The sequence below is a fragment of the Onychostoma macrolepis genome, chromosome 03, assembly GCF_012432095.1.
Source record: "Onychostoma macrolepis isolate SWU-2019 chromosome 03, ASM1243209v1, whole genome shotgun sequence".
Taxonomy (NCBI): Eukaryota; Metazoa; Chordata; class Actinopteri; order Cypriniformes; family Cyprinidae; genus Onychostoma; species Onychostoma macrolepis.
Genome location: NC_081157.1, coordinates 3,558,494 through 3,576,640, shown reverse-complemented (window position 1 = coordinate 3,576,640; position 18,147 = coordinate 3,558,494). Strand labels below are relative to the sequence as shown.

The following is an 18,147-nucleotide window of genomic DNA, read 5'->3' as shown; positions in this document are numbered from 1 at the left end:
TTAAGCATTTTCCTCCCATAAAAAGAGTTATAAAGAAAAAAAAACTTAACATGGACTAATGCATTAAGAAAGTAATATTGAAAGGCCAACTCAGTATACTGATGATGCAAACTATATGCAGGCAAGCAGCCCAGCATATGAACGCAAAGTGCATGCATGTTAAGTGTTTTCCTCTGATAGAAAACTTTTATAAAGAAAAAACAACAACGTGGCTTAATGGTTGAAGACTGTATAAAAGGCCAAATTCGGTAAATTTAATGGGTCTGGCTTCCAGTCTCATCCGCTTCCAGCGATTTTTAACTGTACAAAAGCTTGGTATTGCAAACTATTTTTGGTTTATTTTTCTCATGATTTCCCTACCGTGCCTAAGGAAGTGGAAGTCTTGTACATACAGTCTATGAAAAAAGCTTACTTTCACGTTGAAAAAGGTGAATAAATTTGGTGCTGTTGCCACAGTGGCGAATTTCTACCGTTCCATTCTCGCTGTAGCATAATATCCGCTTGCGCATGGAGCCCCTGAGTCACGTAATGGCATAACAAAACACTAAAGCAGGGGAGGAGCAGTAAGGTTTGCATACGAGGCGTGAAAAGAGCGGTATATAAACACACAGATATGTCTATTCTTTGTTGAATGTATTAAGCAATATGTTAAGTGTAGAGGAGAGGAAATTAACCTAAAGTATCGATCTAATCAGGCTAGTATCGATCCGATACCAATACCAACGTTGGTATCGATACTATCGATATTAAGATCGATCCGCCCACCCCTATTTTGAACCGTGACGTCAAGCCGTTCTCAACCGCCAACCGCGAACCAGACAGTTTGTAAAATGTTGCGTTTCTGATTATTTCATTTTTTCGAAGAAAACGCAGTCGAAACAGGTCTATCGAGTTACACTGAAGACACGCAGATTCACGACGAAACATTAATTAAGGAAGAATGGTATTTCTCCGAGGAACTAATCGTCAGCTGGCCCGCCGCGAGAAACCAGACGTCTCAGTTCATCCGTTTTTGCTGGTGAGTAACGTTAGATAAAGTGCTTCTGCTGTACTTTTATGTGCATGTTATGCTACCTGTGTTGTATTTGTTAGTTTAATTTGCCACATATCACTCTGTTTAGATGAGATGGTAAATCAATATAACGAATTTAGACCAACTGGAAATAACAACGTTACAGCTCTTCATTAAAAGATCGGGTTCATAAGAGTTATTTGTTAATAAATTGGACACTGAAATTGTCCAAAAAGGCCTGGCTTAATAGTGTCATGTTCGTAAACTGAGCTACATTGGTGGATCAGTACATAGTATAGCCAGTTTTCATGATTTAATTGATTAATAAGATTCATACTGAGTTCGGTGTAATACACCATCATGTGTTTTCTGTGTGAGTTAAACAAGTAAAGAGTGCTGCTGCAGAAATCCACTTTTGTTCCATATTTAAAACAAAAATCTCAGCTACTAAGTTCAGTCAGCTGACAACCCTATTGTTGACGTGTTTTTATATTACAGAGTCAGGCCTGGATGAAAACCTGCTTAAAGAGAGAGCCAGATTAACTGGGAAGATAAAGCCCGGTGCTGATGTACCCAGTAAGCTAAATGAAGAATTGTAAAACCGAAAAAGCTCAGACGACGCTGAAAAGACTGTCAGCTCAGCCTCAGTAAGTATGCTCTTTTTCACAATCTTTTATATAAAAAAAAGAAAAACAGAAACAAAGACTGGACAGCATTTAATGCAGCAACTAATTAAACATAAGTCCACAAGAAAACAGGCGAAAAATAGTAGGCTAAATACTATAAAACCGTCAATTCCAGTTTTTCAAAACACAATACCACAAAAGACAATGAATGTTTATGCTGCTTATGTATCTTTTCAAGAAATGCAAAGAAGAATAGAAGGGCTACAGGAAGAAAACAGCGGCTCAGAGAGGAACTTGAAAACTGTAAGGGACAAATTAGTGGACTGAGATCTCGAGTCACATCTTTCAGGTATTTATATTTTATCTAAACAAAAACTTATCACAAAATGAGGAATATTATAAAGCAGTTACAATAAAAAATAAACAATATGCTCTCTAAAAAGTTGATGCAGTTGTTATAGAGCCAATATTTACCCGATCTTAAAAATGACTTTGATCTGTCAATACAGTCAGGTTGATCATGTTAAATAACCAGTTCATTTAGATGTTACCACATACAGTTCTCCAGTGAAGTGCTGACATGATGCAAGTGTTGTAAATGGCCGCTTCATTGATTACACTCTGTATAATTTTAAACATAGTCTGAAGTCTAATATAATATGTTTTTATAGAAAAATTTCAAAACACCTTTTATATTTCTCTAAATTATTTATAAGATAAAATAAATTGTTTATATAAAAAATAATTAGTTAAAATCTTGTTTCAGAGATTCCTGGATTCTCAACGAGCTGAGAAGGCTATGGACAGAGGCACGACCTCAAACTGAAAGTGAGGTAAATATAAAATTGTATATAGAAAAAAATGTTGTTTCAATCCTCAAATTTGATTGACCCATTGGTGGTCCAAGACATTTCACTGTTTGTATTACTCTGTGTTCACAATATTCCAGATTATGTATGTGGTGCACAGTAAGCATGTTGGGGAATGGATTGATCTGAATTGAGGAGCATATGTTTTGAAAGCCCTCAATGCTCCTATTTAGTGAGTAGGGAGCAGAAAAAGAAAACCTAGGTGGAGTGTATGTGTTGCTCACATTATACTAAACACACTCTTTGTCACACACACAGTTTCATAATAAACTGAAACATTTGTTCACTTCTCATGATAACATAAAAGTTCTCTACTATTGTGTTTTGCACAGTTGCTTTGGCAAAACATCTGCCAAACAAACTAAAATCAAAGTGTGTTATTGCTCAGCGCCATTGTCAAATTGCAAAATGAAAGAAGCTGCGTGTAATCATGAATTTCTCTGTACGTAAATATACCAGATTTAATTATCTGTGGAACTGTTGGTGGAAATTGTTATTGGTGCAATAACAGTGTTTGAATTTTCCTTCTTATGGCCAATAATATATCATCTGCTGATATACCATGCATCTCTACTCACTATTAATTACATTTTTAATGTACTGTTGTAAAAGAGCAATATCAAAATTGCAGTCATGTTGTTGTTTAATCATTGTTCCTATGGACACATGATAGCTGTGCTCATATTCAGAACAACAGCAAAACAGTACAACATGGTTTTGGCTTTGGTCTAATAATTTATACACTAACTTTCCTGGAATTGTGAGGTTTTTTTTTTTATAACAGGGGTATCAGGGGTATCACACTCGGCTCCTGGAGGGCAACTGTCCTAGCTTTGCTCTAAACCTGCTCCAACACACATATCGGTAGTTTTCAAACCAACCTAAAGGACCGTTTGTCCGTTATTTATTAATGTATATTAGTCATGTCCATTTTTTTATTTTGCAGAAAAAGTGAGCTGTGCTTTCCCTATTCTCAGCCTCAGAAGTCACGCCCACGGACCGTTGGCTAAACATCTGATACATATGGCACACAAAAGTGGAAAAACTTCAAGAGTTTCAATGTCGTCATCGGACTGATTGAATTATACAGGATTTCCGGGAGACGTGCGTGTTGCGTTCTTTAACGTTCCACCTGGAAACAAAGATGCTGTGACGCCGAACTCCTCACGAAAGAAGAAAGCTGTCATGTTTACAACTGTAATGACAAGCGCTTATCAGGATCAACTAACCGCTGGATTTTTAAAAGTATGTGAAATATTTAAAGTTCATGGCATAGAATCTGTAAAATACGTCCGAGAGTTTTACGCACCGGTCTGTTATTGTGGTGACATTTCTACGCCCCGAAACGTGACGCTGAACGAAATGAACTGTGATTGGTTGTTTGACATGTCGGTCAAACGGCCTCATGGGCGGGCCTTGGCCAATGAAAGCTGCCATGGATTCCAGACCTTAAGCCGTCAGTCTGAAGCTCTGGCTACGTGAGACAATGCTTTCCCTAATGTGGACACAGGATCCCTAAAAGAGGGTGTTCACAACAAATGATCAAATGAGCGAAAGCTTAATTGTGAGATGTTAATGTTTGAATACTGTGAATTTGCATTTTCATGCTTTGTGTAATTGTGCCTTATATTGTTTTATTGTGTCATATACCCTACTTTGTAGTGTACACAGATTATGTTGTTACACATGGTGAATAAATGTTGAAATGTAATATGGCAGATGTAGTATGGTGTGTCACATTTTTGTATTTGTAACATTTTTAAGATTATGACAAGTATGCTAGTAATACCACAGGTTTATGACAGAAAAACTATGGTTTTCTTGCAGTAATATCATAGCAAATTGAGTGTTATCAGAAAAAACCCTGCAAAATTATTACAGGAATACCACACAAATATAACAAAAGGACCACAGGACTATTACAGGAAAGCCAGCAGTAATACCACAGGTTTATGACAGAAAAACTATGGTTTTCTTGCAGGAATATCATAGCAAATTAAGTGTTACCATAAAAAACCCTGCAAAATTATTACAGGAATACCACACAAATATAACAAAAGGACCACAGGACTATTACAGGAAAGCCAGCAGTAATACCACAGGTTTATGACAGTAGTACCACAGGAATATCACAGATATATTACATACAGTACAACAAAAATGCTGTGGTAAAGTGTCCCAAAAAACAACATAATACCACACAATTACCACACAATTTTTGTGTAGTACTTTTAATGTTTTACCACATGTAATACCACAGGTAATTTTTGTAAGGGGACCATGTTGAATATCATGATGCAAGTGCGATCCTTGATGAAGACACTGGTATGGAATATCAACTACCCCCTCATCAACGATGTGCATGTCACCTGCTAAATCTTGTGGCAACAACAGATGCTGCCCTTGCGGAAGGCATGAATGATACCTACAAAAGGCTTTTCCGTTCAAGCTTTGCAAAATGCCAGGGCATTTGGAACAAAACTGGGCGATCTCATTTGGCTAGTGAAGTGGTAGAGGACAAGTGTGAGCTACAGATTATTCGCCCTGTTGCAACACGGTGGAATTCAACCTGTCTCGCCACTGAAAGGATAATATGCATCGTTGATGAAAAGGGGGAAGATGCCATCAGGAGTGTATGTGATGAAATCAAGGTGAAAATGTGAGTAATATTAAATACCACCAATATTTAATATCCTTTTCATGTTGTCATGATTTGGCCTCGTTATCATACAGATTTTATCTGCCAGGTTGAATCCTGCAGAAGTGGGATTTCTCAGAGAGTACTGCATCACTATGAAACCACTGCTGAAAGCTTCAAACATTCTCCAGTCAGAGTCCAGCATGTACTTGGGATGGCTGCTGCCAGTAATCCACCAGCTTCTGTCCAAACTCAACAGGCTGGAGACATCAAGCCAGACCTGCATGCCACTTATCAGAGCCCTGCAAAATGGCCTGCAGAAGCGTTTTGGACGGATGATCCAGAGCTGGCTGCTGCTGCAGTCCTCTTACCCAAGTTCAAGACCTCCTGGACTGACAAACCTGATGTAATAGAGGCTGGTAAGTTCAAACTTACATGATCCAATTTGTTGCTATGGCTGCACATCTGTATAAGTGTGTATACTTTATTGCATCTCAATTATGGCAAGCCTAAAATGTTGTTACAGGACTCACCAAAATACTAATGTATTCTTGGTTGTGATTTAGCTGGATCTGTGATTTAACTAATCGGAAATATTCATATAAATTAAAGTATTTGTGTTCCAATTACAGCCTTGACATACTTGAAAAATCATCTTGAAACCACGGAGCATGAAAGTGAGCATCAGCAAAGAGAGTCATCTGATGACGACGATTTTTTCTCCAGACCACTCTCCACTAAGTTGCAAAGTCCGGTTGAGCTTGATGGTTACCTTGCATGTGCCTCGGACAGCATGGATCTGCTTCACTCCTTCCCAGCCATCAAGAAGCTGTCTATAAAGTTAAATACAGCTCTGCCTGCCTCAGCTGCATGTGAACGGCTTTTTAGCTGTGCTGGTCTACTGTTCAAATCTAAAAGAAGCCGGATAGACTCTGTGAACTTTGAAAATCAGCTTCTGGTGAAACTGAACAAGAGGTTCAGAAGGTATACTGTTCAAGATATGTTAGTATGTAAGGTCCGTGTAGTAAGGACCTTGCCCAGCTGTTTGTTTTCAGGGCACTGGGATAAGTTACTGTTTGCAAAGTTTCAAAAGTGTTTTTAGTATCTTAGTAAAAAACACATAATGGTAAGAAGACTTACAACTCTATTTGTGTGATGTTGTTTTATTTATTGATTTATTATTTTTTTTAAATATATGTTTAGGGGTGTTGTTCTGTGACTCGTATATAAACCACACCCGACAGTTCGGTTCGCCCGATTAGATTAATAGCAAGTTAATACCATTTACAAAGTTTCAAAAGTGTTTTTAGTATCTTTAAATGTGTTTTGTAAAATGTGTTTTGTTGTCTGGATCTTGTCTGATTCAGCAATTCCGGATAATTCAATAAATATCACCAGCTAAAAAGTTTTTTAACACCAGTACTTTTACTTGTAATTGAGTATCATTTCAGCAATGTAACAGTACTTGTACTTGAGTACAAATTTTCAGTACTCTTTCCACCACTGTCAAACGCAAGGCTGCATCCTCCGGAGGTCGCATTTGTAGGCTGCATACGTCATAAAGAAGATCTTATTTTAGAATATTAACACTTATAAATTTGACCATTATTCTTAGTTAAGTGTAAATTGTTGTAGTATGCTTTTGACTCGTGAATATAATGCTCCGTTAACTGAAATAAACCAGGCTTGATGACGTATGCAGCCTACAAATGTGACCTCCGGAGGATGCAGCCTTCCGTTTGAGAAACGGCCACCGACACTAGTAGCCTAAGACTTTTGCACAGTACTGTATTTTGACATAATATAAGCCTTTTAAAGTTAAAACTCTTTAAAAACTCAATTTTAACTTCAAGTACATGACTGTGATCAAACTAAATGTCATTCACAGCATGTTAAAACGTCACACTCCTAGTCTTTTAGTCTATCTTTTTTTAAGAAATGAATAAGAGACAACTTAAATACAGAAAATTACATAATCATTATACGTTTAGTGAAAAATCATTAAAACAGACCTTATATCACACATCCTGATGACATCTGATGGGTCTTGAAACAAGACGTGTGTGGAATTACAAAAGGACCAGGCCATTCTGCAGAGTCCTCAATACAAGACTGAAGGCTAGAAGCATCCAGCGTTGAATCTGACAGGACGGGGTCAGCCGTGAACAAAACCTTCAAGGTTGCCTGCTCCAAAGGAAGCTCATTAATGTCAGTTAAATTACACAACTGGTTATTAAATTCAGGATCTTCAAATTGTAGATCAAATCCCCTTTTCAGGCCAAGGTTTGTTCGTATCAGTTCAGACAGCTTGTCAACATTTGGGGGGACATTTTCAACTGAAAGGCGCCTAATTTCTATTTCTGAGATGATGACACGCAGCAGCATCCTAATCACTTTCAGCTGATAGAGAACAACCTGTAAACAAGTAAAATATTTAAATATGTAGTACATATAGATATACAGCCCTCACATACATTCAAGTGACCACTATACATGTACCATAACGGTTTATCAATGGTTTATCATCCTTACGATAAAAGCAACAACACTGACTTAACTAACAGCCTGAATTGAGAGTGGGAACACAATTGCTCAAACAAACACAGTATCTGTTCACTTCAGATTTTCTACTAACTTTGCAACTACAAATAACTACCATTAGAGCATCAGTAGACTGTAGTAGACTATTAGGTTATGGTTAGGTGCTAGCTAGGGTTTGTAGAATAAGTTGTTAGGAATGGGCAATAAAACAATAACGATAATTATCATGACAAATTCCCTCCACAAAACGATTACACATGTTCAATATATATGTTCATGCAAACACACAAAATATTACCGTACTAATGCACGTTTCTTCAAAGCAATAAAAAAACAAGACTACTTTTGAAAAAAGTTCATAATGTTTCAAATAATGTTTATAAACCATATATAATTAATTACGTTGCTTAAATAATTAGAAACAACAAGTGTATAGTTTAATACCCGAAAACCAATCACAAAGAGTAGCCTGCTTTTTTCATTTCAAAACATGAGATGCAGTGGGATGCAGAAAAACCGCCATAAAGTCTCGAGATGTGTTTTTAAATTTGACCTTATGCTAATTTTACATGCTTTCTAAATATGCTGCTCTCTTGTGCGAGACGCGAGTGCAACGGTGATAGATGTCCCTATAGAAAATGCGATAATATGCATATAACCAATAGGCTTGGTTTCAGTTTTGAGGTAAACAACATCTCCGCATTGATGTTGTCTTTTTCCGCAATATTTTGAATGAGCAGCGCCGCATCCAGTGGGTTCAACTGGATAGACTAAAAAAAACATTAAAATATGATGATGCCTACATCATCATCGCATCTTGTGTGCCACATATAAAGCTGCCTGATGCACTTTTTTTTTCCTTTTTTTTTTTTTACAGCCCTACTGCAAACTGTGCTGAAGATACACATTTTGTCTGTTAAAATATTCATTTTGTTAAGGAAAAATGACCAGAAAAATGTGAAAAATTAAAAAACATACAGTGTTTGTCATGTTCTGACAATAAAGAGTAGTTTAAAAACAGTCTATTTTCTAGAACTTTCAATAAGGAGCAAAGATCTGCCTTTAAACTATAAAGAAATAAAGATTTAAAATTTATTGTGATAATGATTGATATGAAAAATTTCATTGTGATCTTTTTTTGGCTATATTGCCCAGACATGCACTTGCAAAGATACTTGTAGTCAGTATAATGTCAGTTGGGGACCATCAAAAAGTGTTAATATTTAGCAGACAGACTACTAATACTCAGAGTTAGTTGACATGTAGTTATTTATAGTTACAAATACTTAGTCAAAGTTACTTATCGTTGCTACAAAACGTGAAGAAGGAAAAAAAAAAAACTTACAGAAGCTTCAAGGCAACAAGAATGTCCTGGGAGTGACTAATACTTGTCCCTGGACCCGGTATGACTCGAGTGGCATATAGTCATTAAGATCTGCAGGTGTTACCAGAAGACATCCAGCTGGGCTTTACAAGTTGGTAACTCCGCAGATGCTCCACAAAATAGGCCATAAAGGGTTCAATGATAAAGCATATTTGATCATCCATTACAACACATATTTGTCTGGTAGGCCACTTGTACTTCCAACTGAGAGAATCATTCCTTTTGAATATTTTGTTCCATAAAGGAAGACATTGGGGGTAAGTGCAACAGCACGAATATCACTGAACTTTCTCAGAATTGCTTGTCTGATTCCACAGTCTAAGACATCCAGGCACACAGTCGTAATCTTCCCAGTCTCAACCTCTGGCTTGAAAATACTTGGCATTTTAAGATAATATGCCAACATCAGTTGAGGCCAGGGTGAGCAAAATGTTTTTAAAATTGCAAGCATCACGCACAATCTTCTTGAAAAAAAAGAATGTTTGCCTCAAATCTTACTCAGTTAGAGGTCCAAACTTTTTTATTTGAGAAGGGGATAATGTTCTATATAATGATGCTTTGGACGCAACTTGTAATCAGTGTAACATTTATCTCTTAATTTAAGCTTTTATTTTGAATTTTAGCTTTAGGAAATCGAATCATAGAGATTCGCTATTGATCTGATTAATTGGTATTAATCAAAATGTATAATTTATACTTTCTTATCGACTCATCCAGCGAGCATTAAACCAGTATATCTTAGCAATTATGTTTATTTTGTGGCCATGATAATAATACAGAATTGGTTGGGAAATTTTGAGCAACAGGTAACACGATCTTTGGCAAATAGTTTCAAACTTGAAAAACACAGCACCAGCCCATTCTTTATGAATGAAATGAGAGTTTATTTGCTATTCTGATACAATACTAACAAAACACATACACACGTTCTGGTGAGAGGATTGCAGTTTGAAGAAAGTTTAAGGTTCTAATGCTCTTTTCCAAGAGTAAAGAAGACCTGAGGACGTCACAAATAGAGAACTTTGCTATCTCTCTCTTTTAAGATTAATTCAAACCAGCTCAGCAAGACATGGAGATTGTTTGTTTGTTTACTTGCTTTAAGTTGAGTTGAAGGCTGGCTTGTTCCCTGGATGGTTGCTTGAGGGAATGCCGAGACTGTTGATTGGCTGCTGGTGCGGTCCTTGTGTGGCGTCACTGGGGAACCCCTTCGGTGGTCTCTTTGTGACGTTGAAAGTGACGCGCTCACTAGAAGTTCTGCTCAGAGTTCGTTTGCGTAGCTTCAGGTTCTAATAGTTTCTTCAGTGAGAAGTTGACGAAGGGAATGTCCATAGTGTAGGTTTGTTGAGCGTCTGGTCAACGTATATCTGTCGTTTCTTGTTGATACCATCATTGAATTATGGTCAAAAGCAGTCAGGGGATTCAGGGAGAGTCCGTGCTGGAGCATTTGCAGATCCAATGTGTCTGTTTATTTGACTTCATTTATAGTAAACCGGTCAGGACCAACGTTGAAGGTTCTGTTCTTCAAAGGTAGCCAGATGTTCTCCTCAAAGTTTTATGGGTCTCATGAGATGATAAGGAGAACAGGCAGGAAGCTAGTCAGATACTTGGGCGTTGTGTTGGTCATTTGTAAATTTTACGACTCGGCGATGGAAGGTAAACTCCTTGGAATGTTCTGAGTTGAGATTATGTGTGTGTGTCCTTTCGACCAGGTTCTACATCAGGGAAGACAGTCAGAAGCAGTGCCCTGTGGTCCGATATTTTGGACTGCAAATAACAAAGGGACTCTGAGGTGAAAAATGGGGTTGACAGTAACTCAACCAAATCTTTCAGCTCAAGGACTAATTGCCAAGTTTGATCATCCTCTGGAATACGGTGGCCGATGATGAGTGGAAGGAACCGCACAAGATTCCAATTTTCGTGTCCATTTCCACCCACAGTACCATTCTTTCAAAAAGGTTGATGGAATTTTTTGAGGACAATTTGTTTTGTCTGTGGATTTAAAAGGGAAAGTCTTGTATTTCACTATTAAGTTCTTCCAGTGTGAAATATTTTTTGGAAATAAAATCTTCCAAGCACAAACTTAGTTCCACTGGGACAACACTGCAAAAAAATGCTTTTCTTACTTAGATTTTTTGTCTTGTTTTCAGCCAAAATATCTAGAAATTCTTAAATCAAGAAGGATTTTCTAGACAAGTAAAAATTATTGTCTTGTTTTCAGAAAAAACAAGTCAAAATTAAGTGAGTTTTAACTTAGAACAAGCAAAATAATCTGCCAATGGGGTAAGAAAAATAATCTTGTTTTCTAAGATGATTTTTCTTACCCCATTGGCAGATTATTTAGCTTGTTTCAAGCAAAAACTCACTTAATTTTAACTTGTCTAGAAAATCCTTCATGATTTAAGAATTTTTAGATATTTTGGCTGGAAACAAGACTATAAATCTAAGTAAGGAAAGCATTTTTTGCAGTGTAGAACATCAGAAAACCTGTGCATGTGTGAAAGTATGTTAAACTGTTTAAAGGACAATCTTGTTTCACACCATCAACAGACTGAAGTTAATTTTGCTTTAAAGGGCATATTCCAGGTTAGAGACTCCAGTGAGTCGATGTATAGAAAAATAATGTAGGAACTAGGTTTTCTTTAAAATATACTTTAAAATACACTATTAAGGCTTCTGGAGTCGTTTTTGTGAGAGAATTTTACTTCCGCATCTGAAAACCGCCAAAACCGGAAGTGACATAATGAGAGGGAGAGCGGTCCATTTAAACCACAGGAAAACAATGGATCGCAACGACAGTTCGGACGCTGAGGAAATGTTGAATGTTTATTTACACTCGTATGACGGACCACAGAAAAAATTATAAGCCTGTTATGCAGCCAAGAGAGCAGGTCAGGCCAGGATTAGACAGAACAACGGTCAGAGGAGACAGATTGAGTTGATGTGTGAGGAGAACAGGACAGTGTCTTGGTGAGAGACCAGTGTTAGCTTACAGATATACACATGTATAACAATATGTAATCAGGCAATAGCAAAGCTAGTATTAATCATCTATGAGTATTGATACTTACCAGCAACAGAAACTAATAAGCGTTGATCAGGCGTGTCACGCTCGTTAATATCCGACACTAACGTTACGTGATATAGCGGTTTCTCATCACCACAGGAGAGAGAGAGAGATAAACACGTTTTTGATTCATTAAGTGTTTGTGTGGTAAATGCAAGGCCATGGTCACAGCTGAGGAAAGTCAGTGCTGCAGGGAGTTAGATACATACTGGGCTTTAGTGGAGAATGTGACCCCCAGACTTGATGTGCAGTGTCTGAGTCTGCTCCCAGGCTGAGGCTTGCTGTCTGAACCCATGAGCTACAGATAGCCTGTATGCACTTCAGACAGCAGCACAGACCTCTCCAGGCCAGCAGACATGAGTGTGTTTAGGGCAGAGATCATTTATTACTCTGAGCTAAATACTTGTATGTATAAATACACAGTATATTAAAGATTTGAAAACCATTTTAAAACCATCTGAATAATTGTGTCTTCTTCAATTACAAGTTGCCTATATTTAGGTAGGTCACAACTACCTGTAAGTCACTTTTTGATGCCATTGGTATAAGACAATCAATATTGGCAGCATACAGACAAGTTGTCCGCTGGGCCTGTGGTGTTCTGAGCAGCCCTCACCTGCATGTGTTGAGTCAGACATTAGAAGACAGTTTACAGAGGAAGGAGGACTTTATAAAGGTTTTGAATGGCCCCATTTTGTTGACCATCAATAAAAAATAATCACAATCACAAATTGTCTTACTGTATAAAAACTTGTTTATGAAATTTACATTAGATATATCAAGCAGCTCTGCATTTATGGTTAATTCAATTCAGTTTTATTTATACAGCACTAAATCATAACAAATGTTATTTCATAGCACTGTTAATACCCAACTAAAAACACAACATTGCAGCTGTTAATTAACATGCATATATATGCACCAAACATATTCTACCGAAAGAAAAATATACCATGGGACCCGTTTAAAAACATTTAACAATCTTTCAGTCTGGGTATCACACTAATGTGTTGTTAAAGTGTGTTAAATCGTGAATGCTGTGCTAGATACACGCCAGCAGCCTGATCTTGTTGGTCCTCTGGAGGGATCTGGAGAGAGCAGCAGGTGTAGTGAAGACAGACAGTGCTGTGTTCTCGTGGAGCCTGTGGTGACCTGCAGTATAACACTCTCAGAGACACCATGATTCATATGCTGGGAGAAGCAAACACAAGTTTAGATCACATTCACTGCTGACCAGGCTTCTCCACTCGGCCTCCATCACATCTGCATCTCCATCAGGAGTGAAGCTGCAGTCCAGCAGAGGTGTTAATAACAGCTGGACTTCACTGCTTCAGATCTTCACACTCCCATCTTCCAAAGCCTTATAAACACACCACATGACAAAAAATGACCAATTAGCTGTGCAAACAATGTTACTAAGCTGTCACTAGACTTGATGGTTATAATATTAGCAAACTGAGGTTAACTTACCAGCTATGTCTTCTCATATGGTAACGTTTTTACACGGTTTTTAAAAATATAACGATATTGCTAACGCTTACAAGCTAGCTGCGGTGCTTTACAACAACTTATACACGTCTCGTTGCGTCTCATTATTTAAATAATTATGTTCACTGATTTGGTAATTAGCAAATAACATGTCTGACAGGGACCCGAAGAAACTGCTGTGTGCACCGAAGAAACCGCACCAGCTCTGAGTCTCATTTGCTTCTTGCTTCGATGTCCCATGCTGAACTGCATCATATTGCCGGGATGATCTTCCGGTATATAGTGATCACTAAATTACACACCACCGCGTTGTTTGAAGCAGATGCATTAAGTCTCTTCAGCTGCACAAACGCACCGAGGCTCGGAAGATATTGTCCTTTTTCTTGTCAGGAAACCTTGTGGACTCGATGTCCTGACAGGCTGGAGTTTGCGAAACCTCCACAAACACGATAATTTACCATGACGATGATAAACTGAAATAAAAAATAACTACCTAAAACACACAGACTCCCTCTCGTGACGTAATATGACGCGATGTTGAAAAAACGCTTTTTCAGAACGGTCAAAGAAAGCGTCACTTTTTCTTCTAAATTTGTGCCCTCACGCCTTGTAAAACATTTTCAAACCCTGCAATAACGGTTCATATGATATTTTCATACAAGGTTATATATTCATTTGAAAAAAAATTTTAACCTGCAATATGCACTTTAAGACATTCACAGTTTTATCAAACACTTCTGGCGTTCTTAATTCATCACATCACAAGTTTGTATGTCTGCACGCCTGGCCAGACAAAACCTACAAAATTTGTCAACATTGAAGGATTGTTGGAATCCACCTAAAGTGCTGCCAAGTTGTCAGCTGCAGCGTAAAGCACTGTCCCTTTTACATTACAGGAAAGACCCTCTACGAACACACCATCATTTTCTAGACGTTTTAGATCTTTAATCAAGGGCTCCAAAATCCGATCATACCCATATATCTTAATATGTTCAGTCTTGCATAACAAAGCAAGATAGATTGATGAGTGTTGACTTGTATCTGGTAGGCAAATTGGCTAGAACCAATACACACCACAGATTTTATGCTTCTTTTTGGATGTGCCTAAAGGGTTACAAATTTCAAAGTCGTCAACTATATACAAAGGTATACAACTGTATACAAAGAAAGAGCTACACTTACAACTTGACCTGAAAGAAGTTGATTTGCTTTAAAATAGTCACTATCTTGAAATGAACGGTAATGTTCAGACTGCTCAGCAATACTATTATTGAACACTGCTTTCACTATCTCTTCTCTTTTCAAGATTTCACTTAATACATTTAGAATAGGAACATATACATATGTATGAGTCCTTTCATGTACATTTAAAACATATTCAATGGGTTCAATAACTGTAAAATACCGTCTATAAAATGATTGCCTTTTGAACTCTGTACCAAGAGGCCCTTCTCTTGAAAGTAAATTAAGAGGGTTTGAACTCTGTAAAGCTTCAATTAATGAGTCTTTGATACATTCATCAGATATGCAATTATGTTCCTTAAAAATATTTTCAATTGATTGCTTGGTTATTTGTCCAGCACATTCAGCAATGTCAAATAAATCTACAATTTCTTGAACTGCTGACTGAGACACATGTAGAACTGCTTGCATCCGAAAGGAAAAGGCATGCAATTCGTTGCTGAATGGATTCCCTGTCCAAGTGAAATTCTATTTCTGGTTCAGGTTCCGGTTCTAATAAATCTGCTGCTGTTGAATCCTCTGAGTCAGGCTGTTCCTCACTTCTTAAAGTCAAATTTCTTTCACATACAACAAGGTCAGGTCAGAAATGTTCTAATGTAGATGACTGATGACCACGACTTCAATGAGCAGAGAAAGTAGAATTCACCCTAGATTTAAATAAGCAATCTGCAAAAGGGCAACTGACAGTTTCTCTTTTTTTCAAATGTCTCTTTAAATGAAGAAATAATTGGTGGATGTTGCTTGGTGCAAAAAAACTACAAAGTTCACAACAAATTTTTGCAACTTCACTGGCTCCTTTTTTGTGCTCCTTCAAATGTTGTGCAAAATCCACATGGGAATGTAGATAGCTAAACAGGATGAATAAATACAAACAAAACCCTGTCTTCTACGTCCATGACTGTTTTTATAATGGGAAATTATCCTTTTTTCATTGTAAGAGGCAAAATTGCAAAACTTACAAAACCACTTCATCCAGTCTTGAACTGTGCCATTGTCCCAGTGTGTGCCTGTAAAGAGAGAAAAATAATTATGTAACTTAAATTTACTTGTAAACATTGTAAAAAGCACACAAAAGCAAAAATATATTCTACACAACAGCCTCTTAAACCCATTAATTTTCTGTGCCGTCTAGAAAAAAATTAATATATAAATAAAATGGATTGTGAGCCTCATAGATATGTGCTCAGCCGTAGCTGAAAAAGGGAGGTAAATATGAATTTTTTAAGTACTTAAGTGGGGAACTATGACGTCACTTGGTATGTGGATCGGCTGTTAGCTTGACACTGGTTCCTCGACAAAAAGCCTGAAATTAAGACATTAGTAATAAATAGTATAGTGAATAAATGAAAATCTTAACTAAAGGACATTTAAAGCACATATTTCTGTAGATTTCAAAATAAGGTGCATTAAAAGTCAATAAATCCTTATCCCCGCATATTTAATCTTTTAAATAACAGCAGAGTGAGCAAGTTTTTGGATATGGTAAGATTAAACATTTTAGTGAATAAAGTACCACATTTCAGCTATAATTTTGTTAGGGTGGTAACACAAAATGTTATTTTATCCTTGCTTCTAGGAAATCCTCAATCTATATGCTTTCTTACAGCTTCATTTTTGAACAACATTATAAAATGCGGGAAACTACTAATTAGTTATTCTACAATTAATTGTATTACAAATTATACTACAACTGGAAAATACTGTAAATTGATCATTTGCTTGGCGTGACAACGTTTGATGTCTCTGACAGCACCTGTAGTCCCATTTAGCAGCCGTCTTTTTTAAGAAACATAAGACTTTTAAAAAATCAGGAGTGGGGTGTAACTGGTGTGTTTTATGTTGTAGAATAAAACGTGAAAGTATCTTGAGCCTGTGTGAACCACGGACCTTATTTAAGGGATTTAACCAAAATCCCATTCAAAAAAGCCATTGACTCTGGGACGATGGAACCGGAAGTGATAAAATGCACTCGCTTCCGGGTTTTTTGCGTACCAAGTGACATCGCAGTTCCACCACTTTATTACAGTTATGCCCAAATACCTACACAACACTTTTTTATATTTTGTGCAGGATTAAAATATGCTTAATTCATTTAACACAATACAGCATTATTTATTTATACATTTACAGTTACAGTCTGTAAGTAATTTAAACCAGTGTTTCCCATTCATTAACTAGACTGTGGCGGCCCGCTACAGTCTAATCTGTCCCGCCACAGTTTCATAATAAACCGAAAATATATTTATACTCCTCGTTATAACATAAAAGGTCTTTAACATTGTGCTTCATGCAATTGCGCTCTCTTCCAATCACCACTCAATTACCTGCAGTCGTGAATGCAGTGATGGACCGACAGTGATGGTCTTTCCTCAGTCCACTGTGTTTGGATTTCATGTGATTTCTCATTGTGGTGGTGATATTATGATAAATCAGTTTCACCAATTAATTTGATCAGAAGTAATTACATTTTGTCAGATCATTTAGTAAGATCAGTAAATCCAAACTTTGCAAGGCAGATGACGATATTCTGTGATCAAACACTATCACCTTGTTAACACGCTCCACAGCGCCACCCATGTAGTTATAACTGCTTAGGATTTATCATGGATTCCCTGCATTTACGGCCAGCAAATTAACATGGTAAAATTGAAATAGTGTTTTTATTGTTCGAATAATAATTACAGACCGACTATTCGTGCACACCCCTAATTTACAGATGTTTTCTCCAGAAGTAATTTAACTAAACTCATTAGATTTTAGTTGACTAAATTTATTGTAAACTTAATTAACTAAAATCTTATATATAGCGGACTAAGTAGACTAAAACCATTCAGATGACTAAAACATGACTAAAACTAAATGGCATTTTAGTCAAAAGGCTATGACTAAAACAAAATCTAAATTTGCTGCCAAAATTAACACTGCATACTTCAAGTACGTTAAATATATTAAAATCAATTTCTTCAGTCTGAATTCTCATGTCTATAGGCATGTAGAGTTTCTTCACAAAGAGAAGGTTCATGGATCTGTGCGAACATAATCGTTTTGACAGCATTGTTGTCATTTGCTGTTTATCTGTTTATTTGTTCATCTAATCTGCATTATTTTACAGATTTTATAACTACTGAATCTGATGAGCTGTCGACAAGGTATCTGCAGATCATCAGAACATCACATTTAATACTGTTTAATACCATTTTCAAATCCTTTACTAATTATTTTTAGGCGGAAAACAGTAGAGAAAAAAAAACCTGGTAGGCTAAACCTTTGCCCACAAAATATT

The 18,147-nt window shown here is 36.9% G+C and overlaps 1 long non-coding RNA gene across 1 annotated transcript; it reads left to right on the top strand.

Moving 5' to 3' along the window:
* Window positions 1-248: 248 nt before the first annotated feature.
* Window positions 249-4,218, top strand: LOC131537534 (uncharacterized). Its single transcript, XR_009270310.1, has 5 exons — window positions 249-1,018; window positions 1,511-1,659; window positions 1,877-1,987; window positions 2,405-2,471; window positions 3,454-4,218. It is a non-coding gene; the product is annotated as an uncharacterized LOC131537534 (long non-coding RNA).
* The last annotated feature ends 13,929 nt before the right edge of the window (window positions 4,219-18,147 follow it).